This window comes from Chiloscyllium punctatum, chromosome 41 (genome assembly GCF_047496795.1).
Source record: "Chiloscyllium punctatum isolate Juve2018m chromosome 41, sChiPun1.3, whole genome shotgun sequence".
NCBI lineage: Eukaryota > Metazoa > Chordata > Chondrichthyes > Orectolobiformes > Hemiscylliidae > Chiloscyllium > Chiloscyllium punctatum.
Window position 1 is genome coordinate 24,117,138 of NC_092779.1, and position 21,340 is coordinate 24,138,477.

The 21,340-nt window shown below is 42.7% G+C and overlaps 1 non-coding gene across 1 annotated transcript; it reads left to right on the forward strand.

Moving 5' to 3' along the window:
• Nucleotides 1–5,489: 5,489 nt before the first annotated feature.
• Nucleotides 5,490–5,561, forward strand: trnag-ucc (transfer RNA glycine (anticodon UCC)). Its single transcript has one exon. It is a non-coding gene; the product is annotated as a tRNA-Gly (tRNA).
• The last annotated feature ends 15,779 nt before the right edge of the window (nucleotides 5,562–21,340 follow it).

Genomic DNA, 21,340 nt, shown 5'->3' on the forward strand with positions numbered 1-21,340 from the left:
GAGTATGGTAGATGCAGGAACCATGAAGACATTTCAGACTTATTTAGCTCAACACTTAAAATGTAATTGAATACAAGCTTACAGGCCAATTGCTGGAAAATGTGATTAGAAACAATAAGTATTTGATGACTGGCACAGGATGGGCTGAAGTACCTTTTCCCCTGCTGTAAAAAAATCTATGATTCGATAACTTTTTGCAATTTGGAATGCACTTCCTGAAAGGGCAGGGAAAGCAGATTCAAGGGTAACTTTCAAAAGGGATTATAAATAAATTCAACAAGGAAGAAAATGTAAGTAAATGGGAAACAGTAGGCGAGGGAAAGCAATTAGGTGCCTCTTTCAAAGAGCTGACACAATGAGTTTCTTTCTGCACAATATGATTCCACATCAGTGTGAAGTTTCACAGAATGGATTAACCTTCAGTTATGTACCAAGGTTCCACTGGGCCATCAGGGGGTTTTGGGTTCAGGTCCCACTCCAGACACTTGAGTACACAGTCTTGCTTAACACTTTATTGCAGTACTAAGGCGCAGAGGTGCCTTTTTTTTTGGATGAGACAATAAGGTGATGCCCAGCTGTACCCTGAGCTGGCATGTGATTCTGTGCATCAATTTGAAGTACAATTGTGGAGTTCTGCCCAATGCCCTAGCAATACAGGTCTCTTAATCTGCCTGGAACAAATTATCTGTTAATCTCATTGCTTTGTATGGAGCCATGCTGTGTACCAATTACCAATCTCATTTCCAACTTTGCAGCATTGTTACATTCTGTTCTTTGCTATGTCTCAAATTTACTTCATTTTAGGATATACTGAAAGTCATAAAAGGTGCTATACAGATGCAAGGACTGTCTTTTTATTTGCTATTCATTTTGTGCTACAATATTTGCTCTCCTCAAAATAAATAGAAACGGAAAGTATTATAAAGCAGAAAGAAATGAGATTCTACATGGAACATCCCTACTGGCACCAATGATAACATGCAAACACATTGCAAGGAGACCCATTTGGACCTCATGTTTGCAATGAAATATCGGAGCATGAGAATTCAGAGATGTTCCTTAAACACAGTAAGTGCTAAATCATCTAGACAACAGGATAAATCCAGATTGGACTGCACGATAGTTTTTGAGATGGATTTCACAAAAGGGAGTGGTTGATTGATTGACTGAATGCTGTTGTAAATAAAATCATGATGAATGGAGAAGTACCACAGAGGACAGGTTAAAGGTAATTGCTGAAAGAACTAGAGAGGAGATAAGGTGAAAACAAAACTGGAATATGTTGTCCTGGTCTCATATGCACTGTCTGAAAGGGAATTGAATAGATTCTGAAAAGAAAAAGAAATACATGCATATTAGGCAAAAAGCAGGGCAGTGGACTAGTTGGATAGATCTTTCAAAGAGAAGCAATGGGCTAAGTGGTCTCTTGGATGTAAAATCTCTAAAGCTGTGGTATAGTTGTTTCTTTCCTATTTTATTTAATGCTAGGTTACCAAGTCCCATAATATCAACACATCAGAAACAGGGCTGAATCTCCATCATATTTTGGCAAAGTATCATTTTTGTCAAGATTAAGGGACGGTTTCTCATTGTGTGCCCTCGTAGATTTCCACACTCCAACAACCCGAAACTCGCCTCTTTAACTACCTACCACAGTCCAGTACTGCTCCACTCATCAGGTGCTAGACCAATTCTCCTTCTCAGCATAACGGGAAGTACACCCCCCTGGTGGCATATCCTGGGATATAGTGGGATGTTTGGTGCCAGTGCCATTTTCAAAAAGCCATTGCATACCCAGTCAAATGCTGTACAGTTAATGACATTGTCCACAGAGATGGCAAAGAAGAGGAATTTAGCACCCCATTTTGTGGACGAGGAGGGATCATTGTGGATGGAGTGGTTCAGAGGGAGTTGTTCATTTACCGGAGACTGGCAGAGGAAACTCTGACACAAGAGCTAGCCTGCTTTGAGCCAGTGTGATCTCTCAACTCTGGGCAAACACCGAGCAGTGCTGTCAGAAGATCAATACTCTGTCAGGATAAGTGCCACTGTCTTCTCTCTTCTTACATTTAATCTAATTCTGATACTGCATCCATCTCTGACTAAGGCTCCTTCTCTCCTATTCTCACTACAGCATGCAACATCTTCCCTCACTTGGTCTCAAGTCAGCCTTAATCCCCCACACTACTAACCATGTATGGCCTGTGTTACCTACTCGCTCACTCAGAACACCTCACTATCTTTCCTTTACCTATACCAGCGCTAAAAGCTGTGCCAGCCATTTTCAACTGTTTCAATCTCTCCCTTTCTCTCAATCCTGTAGAAAATGCCCACACTAGGCAGAAAGAGCCTCAGCATAGAGACTAACATGTGCTGGATGCCTGTATCCGTGGATACGGGATATGTACAGCTTGCAGTCCTTGGATCATGTCCTGAGATGTTGTTGCAGGGGTTAAAAGATGGAAGCCCACAGAAACAAGTGGCAAGCTGGAGTCACCAAGTACCTTCTCTAGCTTTCACATTGGGAATTCTAGGCTGTTCTAATCCTGCATGTAGTCACAAAGGAGTTTACATATTAATGAAGCAAGTCTAGACAGTAATGAGGGTGATAATGAGGTTTATAATGGGAATGATCAGGCTATTAATAAGCTTCTCGACACTCAGTACTGAGAATCCCATTTCAACGTCCAGAACTATGTCAGAAAACATGACACATTGCTCCTGATGCTGGGAAAGGTCTTGCTTAACTTCAATATGTTTTTCACCTTAATCCATTTTGTCTAGAATCTGTGAAATTTCTGCATAGTTTTCAGAGGAGAACTATGTCTGTGGATACTAACTGAAGTGTGTACATAATTATAATCCATGAGTAAGTACTAACCAATTTTAGCACTTGCAACTTTCTCCTTAGAGACTATCTGTCCATGATGTCTGTACAATACAAACCAATTTAAAACTGTATCCAGTGCCTGGATCCACTCTCTCAACACAGCTGATGTCTTCTTGGGGATAAGACCCAGGATGTTTAGGAGAAAAGTACCATTTTTCATGGTTTATAAATAGTGAATCAGTTTATTTAACAGCTCTGCTGCTCAATATTTCTGTAGTTTTTGATTTTAACAAGTTATTATTTCGTTCATATCACACCAACTAATTGACATGGAATTTTGTCACTGTTCCTTCAATACCCTGGAACTCACTTCCTAAGAGTGTTGGTCTCCCCACCTATAACAGGATATTCATGCCACAGAGGGAGTGCAGCCATGATTCACTGAGCTGATTCTTGTAATAGACTTTTGTATGAGAGATTGGATATGTATTCACTATCGCTTAGAAGAACAAGAGGAGATTTGATTGAAACATAGATGCAGCGAGGATGATTCATGATGAAGGGCTTATGCCCGAAACATCGATTCTCCTGTTCCTCGGATGCTGCCTGACCTGCTGTGCTTTTCTAGCACCACACTCTGATCTCCAGCATCTGCGGTCCTCACTTTCTCCAGGGAGGATGTTTGTCCTGGTTGGGTAATCTCAAAACAGGGGCCACAGATTCAAGATAAGGAGTAGGTCGTTTAGGACTGAGATGAGGAAACGTGTGGTTTCTGCTGCCACGGAAGGCTGTAGAGGCTGGGGTCATTGTCTGTTGTCAACGAAGAGATTAATAAATGTTATAAAGGCATCAAGAGGTATGCAGAGAAAATAGGAATATGGTGTCAAGGTAGATCATCTTGAATGATCTAACCCAAACTCAATGAGTTGAATGGCCTACTCTTACACCTAGTTTCCAACAGCACTGTGATGTCGCTACAAGACACAGACTTGAGTGGTTCAAGAAGGCAGCTGATTGCCACCTTTTCGAGGGCTAACAGGGATAGGTAATAAGTGTTGACCTAGACAGCAATGCATTGAAAAAAACAAAATTACATCCTGAAAATTCTCATGAAGGTATCGATGTACATACGAATACAAACATTATGCAGGCTTGGGGAGTGTCATGGGGAGGTCATGTTCTGGGATTTCTATTATATCTACTCAGTATATTCAATGTTTACCCATGGAATTCAGAGCCTCAAAGCTATTGAAATAGATTTTCTTTTTGACAAAGTTAGATTTTTCTACCTGTCAAGCACCATTAATAACTTGACATGCCTTGCTCATGGCCATGAAAAATTTTTTAAGCTTCAAAGAGATTCTTAGTGTATGCAAAATGTTTAGATACAATATAAAATTTATCTGTGTTGATTCCCCAACTTAAGGCCTGATTCCTTCATCTTACCATCAAACAGCTAGCTGAGTAATAACACTTGTACCTCAAAGTAGGAAGATCGCTAGTTCAAGTTCCAGTGCAAAAACTTGACTGTAAACCATGTTGACACTTGAGTGAGGAATTAAAAGACTGTGAGATTAAGTAATCATTTGAAAGAGAACAAGTTGTGCTCTATGATTAGTGATGTATCAGTAAGAGAGGAGAAAAACTCTTATCCAATTGGGAAGAAGAAAATTTATGGATTTAGCAGTTTAAGTGCTACTCAAAACCATCTTCAATGTATTCACAGAGGTATATGAGAGAATTATCCTTGGCTTAAACATTAGAAAGGTGAAAGTGGGTACTGTAAGTGCTGGAGATTAGAGTCAAGATTAGAGTTGTGCTGGAAAAGCACAGCAGGTCAGGCAGCATCCAAGGAGCAGGAAAATCGACGTCTCGGGCAAAGGTCCTTCATCAGGAATGTTCGGATGCTGCCTGACCTGCTGTGCTTTTCCACCACCACTCTAATCTTGACTCTGATCTCCAGCATCTACAGTACCCACTTCTGCCCATTCTGACGTGCCCTGCTCGGTCAAGGATGTTTGCACATGATGTGGGAGAAGGGGAAGACAGCATTATGATTCTCCAACATGAGCCTAGAGCCTCAGGTGTGGAGAGATAAATGGGAAGGGGGGTGGGGCTGGGGGGAAGGCAGCTGAGAATACAATAGGTGGATGGAGGTGGGGGTGAAGGTGGAGCGGATCAATGGGAAGGAAGATCGACAGGTGGGACAGGTCATGAGGACAGTGCTGAGCTGCAAGGTTGGAACTGGGGTAAGGTGGGGTGTGGGGAAATGAGGAAACTGGTGAAGTCCACATTGAGGCCATCAAAAAGATTGGTCATCCAGCCACCTGCTCCCACCGCAAAACAGTGCCCCCTGGCTATCAAAGCCTCAGAAAACTACTGGACAATATGGATCTCTTCCCACACCTTGGAAGCCTGCTCTCATCTCAGGCAGACATTGATAGTGAAAGTCCACCTCGCCTCCAGTGTGCCTGTGAAACTTATAGCCATCTGAGAAACAGTGTGTTGATGACCACAGGCAACAAACTCGATCTACAGGCAGCCGTGTTTTCCGTTCTACTGTATGTATGGAGACATGGACAACATACAGCACTCATCTCGAGTCCCTGAGATATATCACCAGCAGTACCTCCACAAGATCCTGCAAATTGGGAGCAGGGTGATGGTAGTGTAGTGGGGAGCATAGCTGCCTTCCAAGCAGTTGACCCGGGTTCGATTCCCGGCCATCGCAGTGTCGTGGTTTGTGGGCGGCACGGTGGCACAGTGGTTAGCACTGCTGCCTCACAGCGCCAGAGATCCGGGTTCAATTCCCGCCTCAGGCGATTCTCTGTGTGGAGTTTGCACATTCTCCCCGTGTCTGCGTGGGTTTCCTCCGGGTGCTCCGGTTTCCTCCCACACTCCAAAAATGTGCAGGTCAGGTGAATTGGCCATACTAAATTGCCCGTAGTGTTAGGTAAGGGGTAGATGTAGGGGTATGGGTGGGTTGCGCTTCGGCGGGGCGGTGTGGACTTGTTGGGCCGAAGGGCCTGTTTCCACACTGTAAGTAATCTAATCTAATCTAATCTAAATTCACTGACAAGAAATAGGCTCCAATACAGCGGTGCCTTTCAGGCCAATATTGCCAGTATTGGGATGATGATTACAATCAATCAATTCTGTTGGATGGACCACATCGGCCTCATATCTGACACAAAACTTCCAAAACAACCTCCAATCTCCAAGCTTTGCCACAGCAATCAGTTGTCATGGGGACAGTGGAAATGGTTCAAGGGTATCCTCAATGGCTCCCTGAAAAATGCAGGGGCTAAATGAAGATCAAATGCAAGCTACAGATGGTGCGAATCCACAGTCCTGGCAGCGTTTGTAGATCTGGTATTAGACTATTCAGATAGCTCAGGACCACAACACCAGAATGGAAGAAAGTCATCCTCGATCTGAAGAGACGGTGTACAAATAAGGAGGGATAAGGAAGACAGAAGCGTAATATGCATGTTTTAACTTTTACTGGTAGGTTTACTCATTTCCCAACTTCTCTACTCTCCAAAATTATCGCTTTATTTCACATTGACAATGGGATATTCACTTGCAAGGAGTAGTGTTAACATCAGCATTCGCATATGTTTGAATAGTCAAGATGTTCCAGCTTGAGATGTGTGCTATATCAGCGTCACAAACACAGATCTTACTTTACATCGCAGCATCCCAGGATGATGCTGAGTAAATATTACTGATCTGCAATGAATAGTTTCAAAGGTAGGACTCAAAGCAAGACGTGTTGGAAAAATGGCACTGCTTCACTGATTTCTGAACTGGAGCAAACACAGTTTATTTTATCAGAAGCAATTCTGAAACATCTATCAGGGATTCTGAAAGGCAAAAACACCTAAAAATATATTATTTATTTTTTGTTGAATGCCTGCCAGAGCCAAGGGATGAGAGCAATTCAATGAATGTTTCATATCCTGACCTCCAAAGTATTTGATCAAGTCCTTCAACAGAATCTTGTGATGAAAGTGAAACACAAATGATTTCAAGACAAAGCTATAAATTGGATTATTAATTGACAAGATAATAGGAACCAGTGAGTAGTCATCATCACTAATAGTTCTAATTGGGCAGCTGTGATTGGTTGAGTTCCCAAGAGACCAGTCCTTGAACTCCTGCTAAACATTATATGCATTAGTGACCTTGACAAAGATAATCTGAGTAACTTTACGATGTTTGTGGAAGATATAAAATTATGTGAAAAAGCAGGATATCTCAAAGAGATTAAAGTCACTTAAAAGAATCTGGGGACAGTAACCAGCTGATTAGATGAATGGCAGATGGAAATTAATATTGATACAAACAAGGTGCTGCAGAAAATAAATATGATGATACCGTAAAGTATAAATCAGAAAAAGACACAGCACATGGAGAAGTCATTCACCACATTACAATATTCTTTGAAAAAGCTGTCCAATTAGGCCTACTCCCCTGCTGTTTCCCCATAGTTTTGCAATTTAATCTTTTTCAAGGATTTATTCAGATCCTTTTTGAAAATTCCAATTGAAGCTGCTTCCAAAATGTTTTCAGGGAATATGTTACAGATCACAGCAACGTATTGTGAAGCGGACGATTCTTCTCATCTTCCCTCTGGATTTTCTGCCAATTAAAGGACAGGAATGACAGCTCAGAATTCCTGCTTGCAGGGCTAGAGTTAAAGTTGTACAGCAGGGAAACAGACTCTTTAGTCTAACTCGTCCATGCTAAATTAATCTAGTCTCATTTGGCAGCAATTGGCCCACATCCCTCTAAACCCTTCCTATTCGTGTACCTATCCAATGCTTTTTAACTGTTGTAATTGTACTCACCTCTACTACTTCCTCTGGCAGCATGTTCCATACTTGCATCTCCCTCTGCATGAAAAGGTTGCACCCTCAGGTCTCTCTTAAATCTTTCCTTTGTCGCTTTAAACCCATGCCCTCTAGCTTTGGATTCCCCAAATAGAATAAAAACAGATGGGGAGTTGGGAAGAGTAGTGTTGTAATATTGATTAAAAACAAAACATTCATAGCTGTGAGGATGGAAGGAGCATCAAAAGGCCATCTGGGTTGAAGTGTGCAACACAAAAGGAGCATTCACACTGCAGCAAGCAGATGTTAGACCTACAAACAGTCACAGCCAAATGCACGATTGGTTTGGAAGCAGCAAGTGACAGTCTTAGTATTGACAGGGTTGTCATTCCTCACCTTGCTGGTGGAAAAAAATCATGGACTGGAGGAAGACATCCATGGAGTGGTCAAGTAGATTGGAAATTTGCAAACTGAATTGAATTTGCAGAGGCATGAGGTAACACACTTCAGGAGGACCAACAAAATAAAGGAATATGTAATAAATGGTAGGATCCTAAGATATGGAGAGGAAAGAGGCTGCTTAGAGCACACATACATGTATCATTGAATCGAGAGTGTGGTTTTGGAAATGCACAGCAGGTAAGGCAGCATCCGAGGAGCAGGAGAATCGACTTCTCAGACAAAAGCCCTTCATCAGGAATTCATCATGTATCACTGAATGTTCAGCACTGAAACTGATCAAGTAGGCATATACAACAAAATAACCAATGCATTTAAATCTAGGAAACATTTTTAAAATTCATTCAAGGTATGTGGGCATCTCCGACTAGGGCAGTATATATTGTCCATCCCTAACAGCCCAGGGAGCAGTTATAGAGTCATAGAGTCATAGAGATGTGCAGCATGTAAACAGACCTTTCGGTCCAACCCGTCCATGCCGACCAGATATCCCATCCCAATCTAGTCCCACCTGCCAGCACCAAGCCGATATCCGTCCAAACCCTTCCTACTCATATACCCATCCAAATGCCTCTTAAATGTTGCAGTTGTACCACTTCCACCATTTCCTCTGGCAGCTCATTCCATAACCGTACCACCCTCTGTGTGAAAAGGTAGCCCCTTAGGTCTCTTTTATAACTTTCCTCTCTCACCCTAAACCTATGCCCTCTAGTTCTGGACTCCCCCACCCCAGGAAAAAGACTTTGCCTATTTATCCTATCCATGCCCCTCATGATTTTGTAAACCTCCATAAGGTCACCCGTCAGTCTCCGACACTCCAGGGAAAACAGCCCCAGCCTGTTCAGCCTCTCCCTGTTCAGCCTCTCAAATCCTCCAACCCTGGCAACATCCTTGTTAATCTTTTCTGAACCCTTTCAAGCTTCACAACATCTTTCCGATAGGAAGACCAGAATTGCACGCAATTTTCCAACAATGGCCTAACCAATGTCCTGTACAGCCGCTACATGACCTCCCAACTCCTGTACTCAATACTCTGACCAATAAAGGAAAGCATACCAAATGCCTCCTTCACTATCCTATCTACCTACGACTCCACTTTCAAGGAGCCATGAACCTGCACTCCAAGGACTCTTTGTTCAGCAACACTCCCTAGGACCTTATCATTAAGTGTATAGGTCCTGCTAAGATTTGCTTTCCCAAAATGCAACACCTCACACTTATCTGAATTGAACTCCATCTGCCACTTCTCAGCCCATTGGCCCATCTGGTCCAGATCCTGTTGTAATCTGAGGTAACCCTCTTTGCTGTCCACTACACCTCCAATTTTGATGTCATCTGCAAACTTACTAACTATACCTCTTATGCTCGCATCCAAATCATTTATGTAAATGACAAGTAGAGGACCCAGCACCGATCCTTGTGGCACTCCACTGGTCACAGGCCTCCAGTGTGAAAAACAACTCTTACCACTACCCTCTGTCTTCTACCTTTGAGCCAGTTCTCTATCCAAATGGCTAGTTCTCCCTGTTTTCCATGAGATCTAACCTTGCTAATCAGTCTCCCATGGGGAACCTTGTTGAACGCCTTACTGAAGTCCATATAGATCACGTCTACCGCTTCTCCAATTTAGATCTTCAACTTTTAGATCTGGTCTATTCTTTTCCATCACAATTTTAAAACTAATAGAATTACGGTCGCTGGCCACAAAGTGCTTCCTCCACTGACACCTCAGTCACCTACCCTGCATTATTTCCTAAGAGTAGGCCAAGTTTTGCTCCTTCTCTAGTAGGTACATCCACACACTGAATCAGAAAATTGTCTTGTACACACTTAACAAATTCCTCTCCATCTAAACCTTTAACACTATGGCAGTCCCAGTCAATGTTTGGAAAATTAAAATCCCCTACCATAACTACCCTATTATTCTTACAGATAGCTGAGATCTCCTTACAAGTTTGTTTCTCAATTTCCCTCTGACTGTTAGGGGGTCTATAATAAAATCCCAATAATGTGATCATCCCTTTCTTATTTCTCAGTTCCACCCAAATAACTTCCCTGAATGTATTTCCGGGAATGTCCTCCCTCAGCACAGCTGTAATGCTATCCCTTATCCAAAATGCCACTCCCCCACCTCTATTGCCTCCCTTTCTATCCTTCCTGTAACATTTATATCCTGGAACATTAAGCTGCCAGTCCTGCCTATCCCTGAGCCATGTTTCTGTAATTGCTGATATCCCAGTCCCATGTTCCTAACCATGCCCTGAGTTAATCTGCCTTCCCTGTTAGGCCCCTTGCATTGAAATAAATGCAGTTTAATTTATTAGTCCTACCTTGTCCCTGCTTGCCCTGACTGTTTGACTCTCTTCTGTTCTCAACTATACCAGTCTCAGATTGATCTCTTTCCTCACTATCTCCCTGAGACCCCCCTCCCCCCCAACTTACTAGTTTAAACCCTCCCGAGCAGTTCTTGCAAATTTCCCTGCCAGTATATTAGTCCCCTTCCAATTTAGGTGCAATCCGTCTTTCTTGTACAGGTCACTTCTACCCTAAAAGAGATTCCAATGATCCAAAAATGTGAATCCTTCTCCCATACATCAGCTCCTCAGCCATGCATTCATCTGCTCTATCCTCCTATTCCTGCTCTCACTAGCTCGTAGCACTGGGAGTAATCCAGATATTACTACTCTCGAGGACCTCCTTTTTAAATTTCTGCCTAATTCTCTGTAATCTCCCTCAGAATCTCAACCTTTACCCTTCCTATGTCGTTGGTTCCAATGTGGACAATGACCTCTTGCTGGCCCCTCTCCCCCGTGAGAACATTCTGCACCTTTATTAAGACATCCTTGATTCTGGCACCAGGGCAGCAACACACCAATCTGCTTTGTGGATGCTGGCCACAGCAACATCTGCCTGTACCTCTGACTACAGAATCCCCTAACACAATTGATCTCTTGGAAGCCGATTTACCCCACATTGCATTAGAGCCAGTCTCAATACCAGAAACCTGGCTGTTTTTGCTACATTCCCCTGAGAATCCATCACCCCCTACATTTTCCAAAACAGCATACCTGTTTGAAATGGGTATATCCACAAAAGACTCCTGCACTAGCTACCTACCTCTCTTACCTTTCTTGGAGTTAACCCATCTATGTGACTGTATCTGAGACTTTCCCCCCTTCCTATAACTGCCATCCATCACATACTGTTGCTGTTACAAACTCTTCATTGCTTCTATCTGTCTCTCCAACTGATCCATTCAATCTGATAAGATTCTCATCCAATAGCATTTATGGCAGATATAATCCACAGAAACCCTTAAACTCTCTTTAAACTCCCACATCTGACAAGAAGTATATATCACTGTACTAAAGGCCATTTTTGCTCCTTCACAATTTACAGACCTAGAAGGGTTTTGTACACCATCTTATTCCTGTACAAAACACCGCCCCAGGTTAAATTAATAGTTATGATTTATATTTTAAGTTTAATCAAGAGACATATCTCCAAAAACATATAATTAAGAAAGACCCACTCTACTCACTACTGCAGCCTTTCTGTTGGACACACTTAAAACAATGCTTATCTGATCTGATTCTGTGTTGTGAACTTTGCCCAAACAGTTTCCTCCAAGATTAGTTGTGAATTTCACTGTTTGTTAATTTTCCCAGACGGACTCCAATGTCCAGTGATACATGAATTCAAAACAGCAAAGGCAGTAACTGTGCAGGTTCTCTCTCTCTCTCTCTCTCTCTCCTGCACTGACCTCACCATGTGCTTCCTTTGTCTGTTCTTCTCCCTTTTAAAACTGATGTTGTTTTGACTTTTTTTTCCAAAGTTCTAAGACAATGCAACAGCAAATGAAACAGTATTTGCTGCTCCTGGAATTCGAGGAAATCACCTCCAGCACCTAAAATACTTCAAAAAAGGAGCAGCTGTTACAGCCAGAAAGTTTTCATTGACTGTGGAAAGGAGGACTGCAGATCTTAGAGATTAGAGCCGAGAGTGTGGTGTTGGAAAAGCACAGCAGGTCAGACAGCATCCGAGGAGCAGGAGAGTGAATGCTTTGGGCAAATGCCCTTCATCAGGATTCCCGATGAAGGGCTTTTGCTCGAAACGTCAACTTCCTGGCTCCTCGGATACTGCCTGACCTGCTGTGCTTTTCCAGCACCGCACTCTCGACATTGACATATGGATGAGGAAGAACACCACTTTGATTGGAACAACACATCCATCGTAGAACAAGCCAAACAGAGACATGCACGAGAGTTCCTAGAAGCATATCATTCCAACCGGAACCCTATCAGCAAACACATTGACTTGGATACCATTTACCAGCCTCTGATAAAAAGAACAGGAAATGACAACACCATAGGAAATGATGTAACCACAGGAAAATGACATCACCAACCCTAGAAAACTCAAACATATAAATAGAAAGTGGGCTACACCATGAGTGCTTCCTTCAGAGGCTCATGGAAGATGTTACCTAGTATGGTGATGAAACATCTGAAAACAAACCTTCTAGCTCAGTGAGCAAACCTACATCCAGATGGACTGTGGAGTCAGACAAGATAAGGCTGGCAGTGAATCAGATTGGTTTTTCCAACAATTAACAATGGATTGATGGTCATCATTAGATTCTTAATTCCGTGTTTTTAATTGAATTCAAATTTCACCACCTGCCTTTCTAGGATTTGAACCTGGGTCCCGAGAACATTATCTGGGTTTTAAGATTTACAGTGCAGTGATAATACCACTAGGCCATCATTTCCCCATATTATAAAATTATTTTGCATAGCTGTACATTGTGACATATGGTGTGTGATTTATATACATTAATACCATTTATTTTAGCATTTGGGTTTTGAACTAGTTACATGTGAGCTTTGTTTATTGTATATGAAGGGACAATAATTAAGCTGTCAGCCTTTCTAGGCTATGATTTTAAGCCAATGTCAGAGAATAAGTTACTGGCATGTTCTTGGAGTGATAATCCAGTCTATTTGTATGGTGAGAGTTTTATGATCTGAGAGAGTGAACATTGAAAGGCATTTGCTTACTTTTGATTTAGAAGAATTTGGAATTAATATTTTGCTCAAGAAAAACTTATTGATTAGAATGTGTTCAAAGAAAGTATGACTCGTTTTACATTTAAGCACAATTTTTCCTAGGGAAAGGAGTTAGTTCAGAACAGTTAGAAGATAATTTACCTCATAGAATCCCCACAGCGCAGAAAGAGGTAATTCAGCCTCACAAGTTGCACTGACCCTCAGAAGAGCATCCCAACACTATCCCTGTAACCCTGCATTTACCATGGCTAATCCAGCTAGCCTGCACTTCCCTGAATATCACAGGGGGATTTAGCATAGCCAACCCACCTAACCTGAACATCCTCAGACTGTGGAAGGTAACCAGTGCAGACATGGGAAAAATTTGCAAATTCCACACAGTCATCAAAATAGGTCCCTAGTGCTGTGAGGCAGCAGTGTTGACCACTGTACCACCCTCAGTGTAAAGGTTTTAATTTGAAAATTCAAGGCCAGAGTTGTTTGGTTACACACCTGAAGGAGTGACTAAAAGCTAAAAATAGTTAAACTTGGCTTTGTAAATAACCCAGCATTGCATACTTAGGTTTCAGTGAAAGATCATTGTATTAAATAAATTAAAAATGATATGTTCCTTCAAGCCAGGTTTCAATCTAGGATCTGACCTGTCCTATGGTAATAGAAATTGGATAACAACAAGATATGCAGTTAATTAAAGGGGTTGATTTATGTATGGCTAATGGGAACCTTAGGGTTGCTGCACGGTCATGCTGCACAGAGGAAACATTGCTCAGTAATATTGTTCAAGTATGCTATGGACTCGTTTCTAGACCTACATGCTAATACTCTGAGAGCATCCAATTCAATTTGGAACCTAGCACACAGCCTCAGATAGATCAATCATCCTGGCCTGATCCGATAGACAGCTCAAATCCCATATCCCACTCTAAGCTGATGCTTAAAGTATAACAGGTTATGAGGTTATGCTATTAGTGTATAACACAGGTTGTTGTGCACAGTTCTGGTCACAGCATTACAGCAAGGATGTCATCACACTAGAAGAGCTGCAAAAGAAGATTGTGAGCAGATTGCAAGGAATGCAGAAAGATTGAATAGGCCCAAATGCTTTCTTTGGAACAAAAGACATTGAGGGTAGATTTAATTGAGATGTATCAAATTAAGTGGGGCCTTAATAGAGTGGATCTGAAGAATTGATTCTCCTTAGCAGATACATTAGTAATCAATACTTTAGATTTGAAATAACTAGTGGAAAGATTGGAGGGAAGTTGAGGGAAAATGTTTCTTCACCAAGAGGTTGGGTTCAAACTTGTGATTGTGACAGCGACACTCATTGCATTAACAAAACAATATAATATGTAATTAAGATGCTTAATCAACAGAGCTATAGATTAAGAACTGAAAGCTATGATTAGGCCGACAGTTTCTTACAGCAGAATGGATACCATGGACCAATTGGCCTCCTTCTGTGTCATAAATTATGCAATGTTTCTATGTTACCTTCAATTTTCACCCTTTTCTTAGCAGCTCTTCTAGCAGTGGAACTGTATCTCGTTATTTCCTCCACCAAAATAATTTTAAATATATCTCCTAAAGTTCCCTTAGCCTTCTTTTCTCTAACAGGAATGATTTCCACTTCTCCAGTCTGTAAGTCCAACTTCTTATCCCTCATATCCTCAATCAAATCCCCGCTGAATCTTTCTAGAATGCTGTTAAGTAGCGTTTACTGACGAGTGGAGGGGTGGTAGTAGTGGGGAGGGGTTGCAATGGGAATTGCAGTAACAAGAAAGAAAAATGTCAGGCTGCAGAGGAAAAGGTGACCCCCATCTTCTCATGAAAGGCTGGAAAAACATTAACACAACGTTCCGCAAATTCAAACCTAATCCCTGATTTGTCAGTGCATGCTTTGTTGAACCACTGAAATGTAGGGGTAAGGGTCCATCGCAGGAAGCAAATGATGTTGAATGAATTTTGCGTGAAGAGTCAATTCAGGCTGCATTGATTTTAACACAGCAAGGTTCCAATAAGGAAGATCAGGGCCTCAGATGACAAACTTGAAGTGTAGTTGTAAGAAGAGCTGAAGTTTCAGTGGAATAATGACACGGGGGAGGTGATGGTAAAGGCAGTGATGTGGCTAATGCCAGTAGAAATTTAGAGACTCTGGCCAATGTTCTGAGGATATTGACTCAAATCCCACAGTGACGTCCAGTGGATTTTGCATTTATCTAATAAATCTGGACTTAAAAGCTAGTTTTAGTGTTCGCAACCATGGAGCCAATGTAAATTGTTCTAAGAACTAGTTCAAGAATGGCCTTTTGGGAAAAAAGCCTGTCATCCTTACATGGCAATGTGGTTTTTTTTAACTAGCCTCTAGGTGAAGGGAAGTTAGTGGTGTACATTGAAGTTTTGACTAAATGGCAACAAAGCTCTTACTCATGGAATCATTTGTTCTTGAAAAAAATATGAGGCAACACAGAAAAACATTAAAAGGTTTGGAGGTGAGTCCGGATGTGAGAGGCACATCACCCATTAGCTTAGAGACTGTTATTCTACCCAAGAGTGTCGGAGAGCTACAAGAAGAGTCTACCTGATGGGCCCCCAAGTTTATATTTTGAATGGATTTGGATTTCTTGAAAGTGAAGAAATTCTGAAGGTTAGGGATGTACAAAGGTAAGCATTAGGAGTGATAAAGGAAACTAAACTTCTTGAAGGTAACAGAAAGAAAGTGACAGTGCTATTTGAAATCAAAGTCAAAGTACTACGGTTGGACTACCAGTCAGTATTATTCACTTTTCCCCAAAAATCACTTGTGAGACATGTCTGACTGAAAGACTGATGCATAAACTCCACCTGCACCTGGAAAGGCACCGAAGGTAAGAAGTGATTGCTGTTGTTTAGACTTGTGAGACTCCTTCAAGAGTTGAAGCATTTGACAAATGGAAAGAAATGGGACATTCATTGAAGCATCAAAGGACAGAGAGAAGATCAATATGCAGCAAATCAGGCGGTGAACTACGAGAGAGATCTAGGGTATTTGGAAAAATGTCAAAATTGCTAGTGAATTATACTCTTGTAGATTAAAGTTATGATCCTTCTACCAGTGCATGAATGCTTTCATTTATTGATGTAAGGCTTCAAAGTAGAGGCTTTCCTGAATACCAATGATGTAGCTACCGCAGATATCCTCCAACTATTGCCACTTAAAACCAGCCTTCTCTCGAAACATGCACCCTGCTAGAGGCTGCAAAGATCAATAATGCAAACCGACTATTTATCTCAATCAGAATATTATGATAACGGGGGTTCAATGGGATAGTTAATGCCATGGGCCAGGAATTCCAAAGATATAATACACAAAAAAAAAGGAAACGCTATAAGTATGCAGTAGATCTGGCAGCATCCTTCAAGAGAGAAACAGAGTTAACACTTCAGATTCCTGGGCCTCCACCCAAGTACTAAGGGAGGAAAAGAGGGTGGGGAGAAAAATAAAGAACAAAAGGCAAAGTCTATGATAGGACGGACATGTATTTTGCCTGATGGTCATTACTGGCACCCAATGCTGTTTTCTATTTATATCGTATAAATAAGGCTTGCCTGAGGTTGTTTACTATCACCATTGACCTTTGGATTTGTTCTATCTTAAGCCTACTTAGGTATTAGTGGTGGGTGATAAACCACTATGGAATATCTACAAAGGAGGTACTGGTCTTAGATATCAAACATACAAAAACATAAACCCTAGGAATTGGGAAATCCTAGAAGGAAGCAGGTGGCCTCCATTTTAATTGTTAGGAAAGGCCCTCTTGTGGCATAGCAGTAATGTCCCTATTCCTGGATCAAGTTCAAGTCCCACTTGCATGATAAGATCAAGAATGCTTAGGTCAAGGACTTGGTCAATAGATAGGTGTTATACTTTGAAGGGCTTTGCATTCCTTAAACTTGAAGCCTCCATGTTCTCAGAATAAAGCACTTAACCCACCCACGCCAGCTGGAGTCGCAGCCATTTTCTCCCCCATTGTGCACCAGTTAATTACAACAGTCCCATTGGCTGCTACTCTGACAGGGAGTTACATGCTCAGCCTTTCCATGTTGGTAAACCTTTAAACATCCCTTTAATGGTAGTCTAGATTAGAGTGGTGCTGGAAAAGCATAGCAGGTCAGGCAGCATCCGAGAAGCAGGAAAATTGACGCTTTGGGCAAAAGACTTTCAGCAGGAATGAAAGCAGGGAGCCTCTGGGGTGGAGAGATAAATGGGTGGAGGGTGGGGTTGGGGAGAAGGTAGCCAAGAGTCCGATAGGTGGATGGAGGTGGGATGAAGGTGATAGGTCAGAGAGGAGGGTGGAGCGGAGAGGTGGGAAGGAAGATTGGCAGGTAGGACAGGTCATGAGGATGGTGCTGAGCTGGAAGATTGGAACTGGGGTAAGGTGGGGGGAGGGAAATTGAGGAAACTGGTGAAGTCCACATTGATACCCTGGGGTTGAAGTGCTCCGAGGCGGAAGATGAGGTGTTCTTCCTCCAGGCGTCGGGTGGTGAGGGAGTGGCAGTGGAGGAGGCCCAGGACCTGCATGTCCTCAGCAGAGTGGGAGGGGGAGTTGAAATGTAGAGCCATGGGGCGGTGAGGTTGAGTGGTGCAGGTGTCCCGGAGATGTTCCCTAAAGCGCTCTGCGAGAAGGCGTCCTGTGTTAAATATTTGCCCCTCATGTCTTTTTTCAATCTTTCTTCGGTCCTCTTAAAAATATGCCCCCAATCTTGAAATTCTCCAGACTAGGTAAAAGACACCTGCCATCACTTTATCTACACACCTCATGATTTTATAAACCTGATTAAAATCACCCCCTCAGTCTCCTATGCTTTAGTGAAAGAAGTCCCAGCCTGTCCAATCTCTTCTTGTAACTCCAACTGTCCACTCCTGGCAACATTCTGGTAAATCTCTTATGAACCACTCTAGTTCAATAATATCCTTCCCATTACAGGATGAGGAAGAGGTCTGCAGGAGCAAGCGATGAGCTGGAATTGGCAGGTACCTGACAGGCTCTGACTTTCATGCGGGAATTCTCAGCATCTCGTTTCTATCTAGTGAATCTGAGGCTTACTAATAATTCAAAGTTTGGGAGAAGATTTGTAGCTCGGGTGCTCATTGTTGTGGTTCTGTTCGCCGAGCTGGGAATTTGTGTTGCAAACATTTCGTCCCCTGTCTAGGTGACATTTTCAGTGCTTGGGAGCCTCCTATGAAGTGCTTCTGTGCTGTTTCCTCCAGCATTTATAGTGGCCTGTCTCTGCCGCTTCCGGTTGTCAGTTCCAGCTGTCCACTGCAGTGGCCGGTGTATTGGGTCCAGGTCGATGTGTTTGTTTGTTTGGTCTGACAGCCAGACTACTGCGACCACTAGGAATCATAACAGCACACAAACCAACAGCCACTCTCAGACCTGGACCCAATACACCGCCACTGCAGTGGACAGCTGGAACTGACAACCGGAAGCGGCAGAGACAAACCACTATAAGTGCCGGAGGAAACAGCACAGAAGCGCTTCGCAGGAGGCCCCCAAGCACTGAGGATGTCACCTGGACAGGGGACGAAACGTCTGCAACGCAAATTCCTAGCTCGGCGAACAAAACCACAACTTACTAATAATGAGGTGATAATGATTGATAATTCCCTGTTAATAGTCCTCTCGGCACAGCGTCCCGGGTTTAGTCGAAAAGCGTGACTTGTCACTCCCAATGCCGATAAAGGTCTCACTCCACTTCTCACACAATTTTCACCATGGCCCATGCCATTCAGGACCTGGGAAGATTCAGCCCTCTGTATTAACTAGCAATCATTTGCCATTCAAATCAAGCTTATTGGATCACCACCTAATGTTTTAGGCAGAAAGGAATTTAAACCAAGTCAATGCAGTGTCCTTAAGAAATAACCAATCTCATCCTGATATTGTTAAGATAAATCAGAATCCAAGCCTTCAGGCTCTCTATACCCAGCCTAAAGTACAAAATCCAGAATTCCAGGTGGGGTTTGACCAAATCGCAAAGCAAGTGAGCCAAGTCTTCGCACCTTTTTACATTTCAGCCCCTTTGAGGTAACGGCCAGCCTTTCCAATAGTGTTACCTGTTCAGAACTCAGCAGGCAGGAAGTTCTTGATGTACTATTATCCACAAGCCCAGCTGGAATGCAATATAGCTGTCAAGTGAGCTGAATTAGAATAATTGCTGATAACCTCTACCTCCCCCCAGTCGAATAGCTTGCCAACATACTGTGTGGGCTCACACATGCAAACCAACAACTTGGATCAGACACAGATGACAAGCAGCAACCCAAGGAATCGTATCACAGTCGGAGGTTGTTAGTGGTGGTGCTTTCTGGGCTGGAGAATGTAAGGAGAGAGGCACAAGAAAGGAACAAGGCAATTTTATGGAATGCAAATATTTCTGTTTTATGACAGCTGCAGAAATCCAAAACTGTGATACTGTTCTGGCAAGACGCAACTCTTCAGCCCAGAGATGTTTCTACAATTGCTACTAATCGATTGTGAGGTGAATTGAAATGTTGAATGCTTTGGCTTAATGCGAATTAAATAATGCAGGGTTTCACTCTTTTAAATGACATCTCGTTCACATAGTTATCGAATCCCTACAGTGTGGAAGCAGGCCATTCGGCCCATCGACTCCAACATGACCTTCCGAAGACCATCAAACCCAGACCCACCCCATCCCTGTAACCCTGCATTTTCCATGGCTAATCAATCCAGCCAGAAAATTCCTGACAGTTATGGGCAATGTCACACAGGCAATCCACCTAACCTGTGCATCTATGGACTATGTGAGGAAACTGGAGCACCCAAAGAGAACCAAAGCAGACACAGAGAAAACGTACAAATTCCACACAGACAGTTGCCCGAGGCTGGAATTGAACATGGATCCTTGGCACTTTGAGGCAACAGTGCTAATTACTGAGCCACCATGGCACCCCCTGTACTTGAAAGGAGACCGTGCTGAGTTAAAGTACTGCACAAGAATTTTGATGTGAATACAGCCACTAAATGTACTGTGAGACAATCTACCCATTTATGCTAATTGTTTTTTTGTGTTGTCAAAGGAGCGTGTGTAAGCACAAGTATATGAGTCCCACCTGCTCTAAAGATGTGTAATAGCATCTCTGAACAGGTTGATGAGAAAAATATCTATAAAACTCACAGCAAGAATGTCTTTTTACTTCAAGGGAGTGGGTAGATTTTTTGAGTGTGAGAATCATAGAAGTTGAATGGGCATAAAATTAGACTTTTGGCGGTTTCCCTTTGACCAAAGGATCATTGACCTCTGGAAGAAATGCATGGTTTGTACAGTTAGTGGAGATTCATTGCAAGTGTGCAGTAAGAAGCTGAGCATCTGTTGTGGTTCTGTTCGCCGAGCTGGGAATTTGTCTTGCAAACGTTTTGTCCCCTGTCTAGGTGACATCCTCAGTACTTGGGAGCCTCCTGTGAAGCGCTTCTGTGCTGTTTCCTCCGGCATTTATAGTGGCCTGTCTCTGCCGCTTCCGGTTATCAGTTCCAGCTGTCCACTGTAGTGGCCGGTATATTGGGTCCAGGTCGATGTGTTTGTTGATAGAATCTGTGGATGAGTGCCATGCCACTAGGAATTCCCTGGCTGTTCTCTGTTTGGCTTGCCCTATAACGGTAGTGTTGTCCCAGTCGAATTCATGTTGCTTGTCATCTGTGTGTGTGGCTACTAAGGATAGCTGGTCGTGTCGTTTCGTGGCTAGTTGGTGTTCATGGATATGGATCGTTAGCTGTCTTCCTGTTTGTCCTATGTAGTGTTTTGTGCAATCCTTGCTGAGCATCTTCTGAGGGTGGCACAGTGGTTAGCACTGCTGCCTCACAGTGCCAGGGACCTGGGTTCAATTGCAGCCTTGATTGACTGTGTGTAGTTTGCACGTTCTCCCCAGGTCTGCATGGGTTTCCTCCCACAATCCAAAGATGTGCAGGTTAGGTGTTAAATTGCCCATAGTGTTCAGGGATGTGTAGGTTAGGTACATTAGTTAGGGGTAAATGTAGGGTAGGGGGAATGGGTTTGAGTGGGTTATTCTTTGGAGGGTCAGTATGGACTTGTTGGGCCATAGGGCCTGTTTCCACACTGTAGGGATTCTATTGCTACAACAG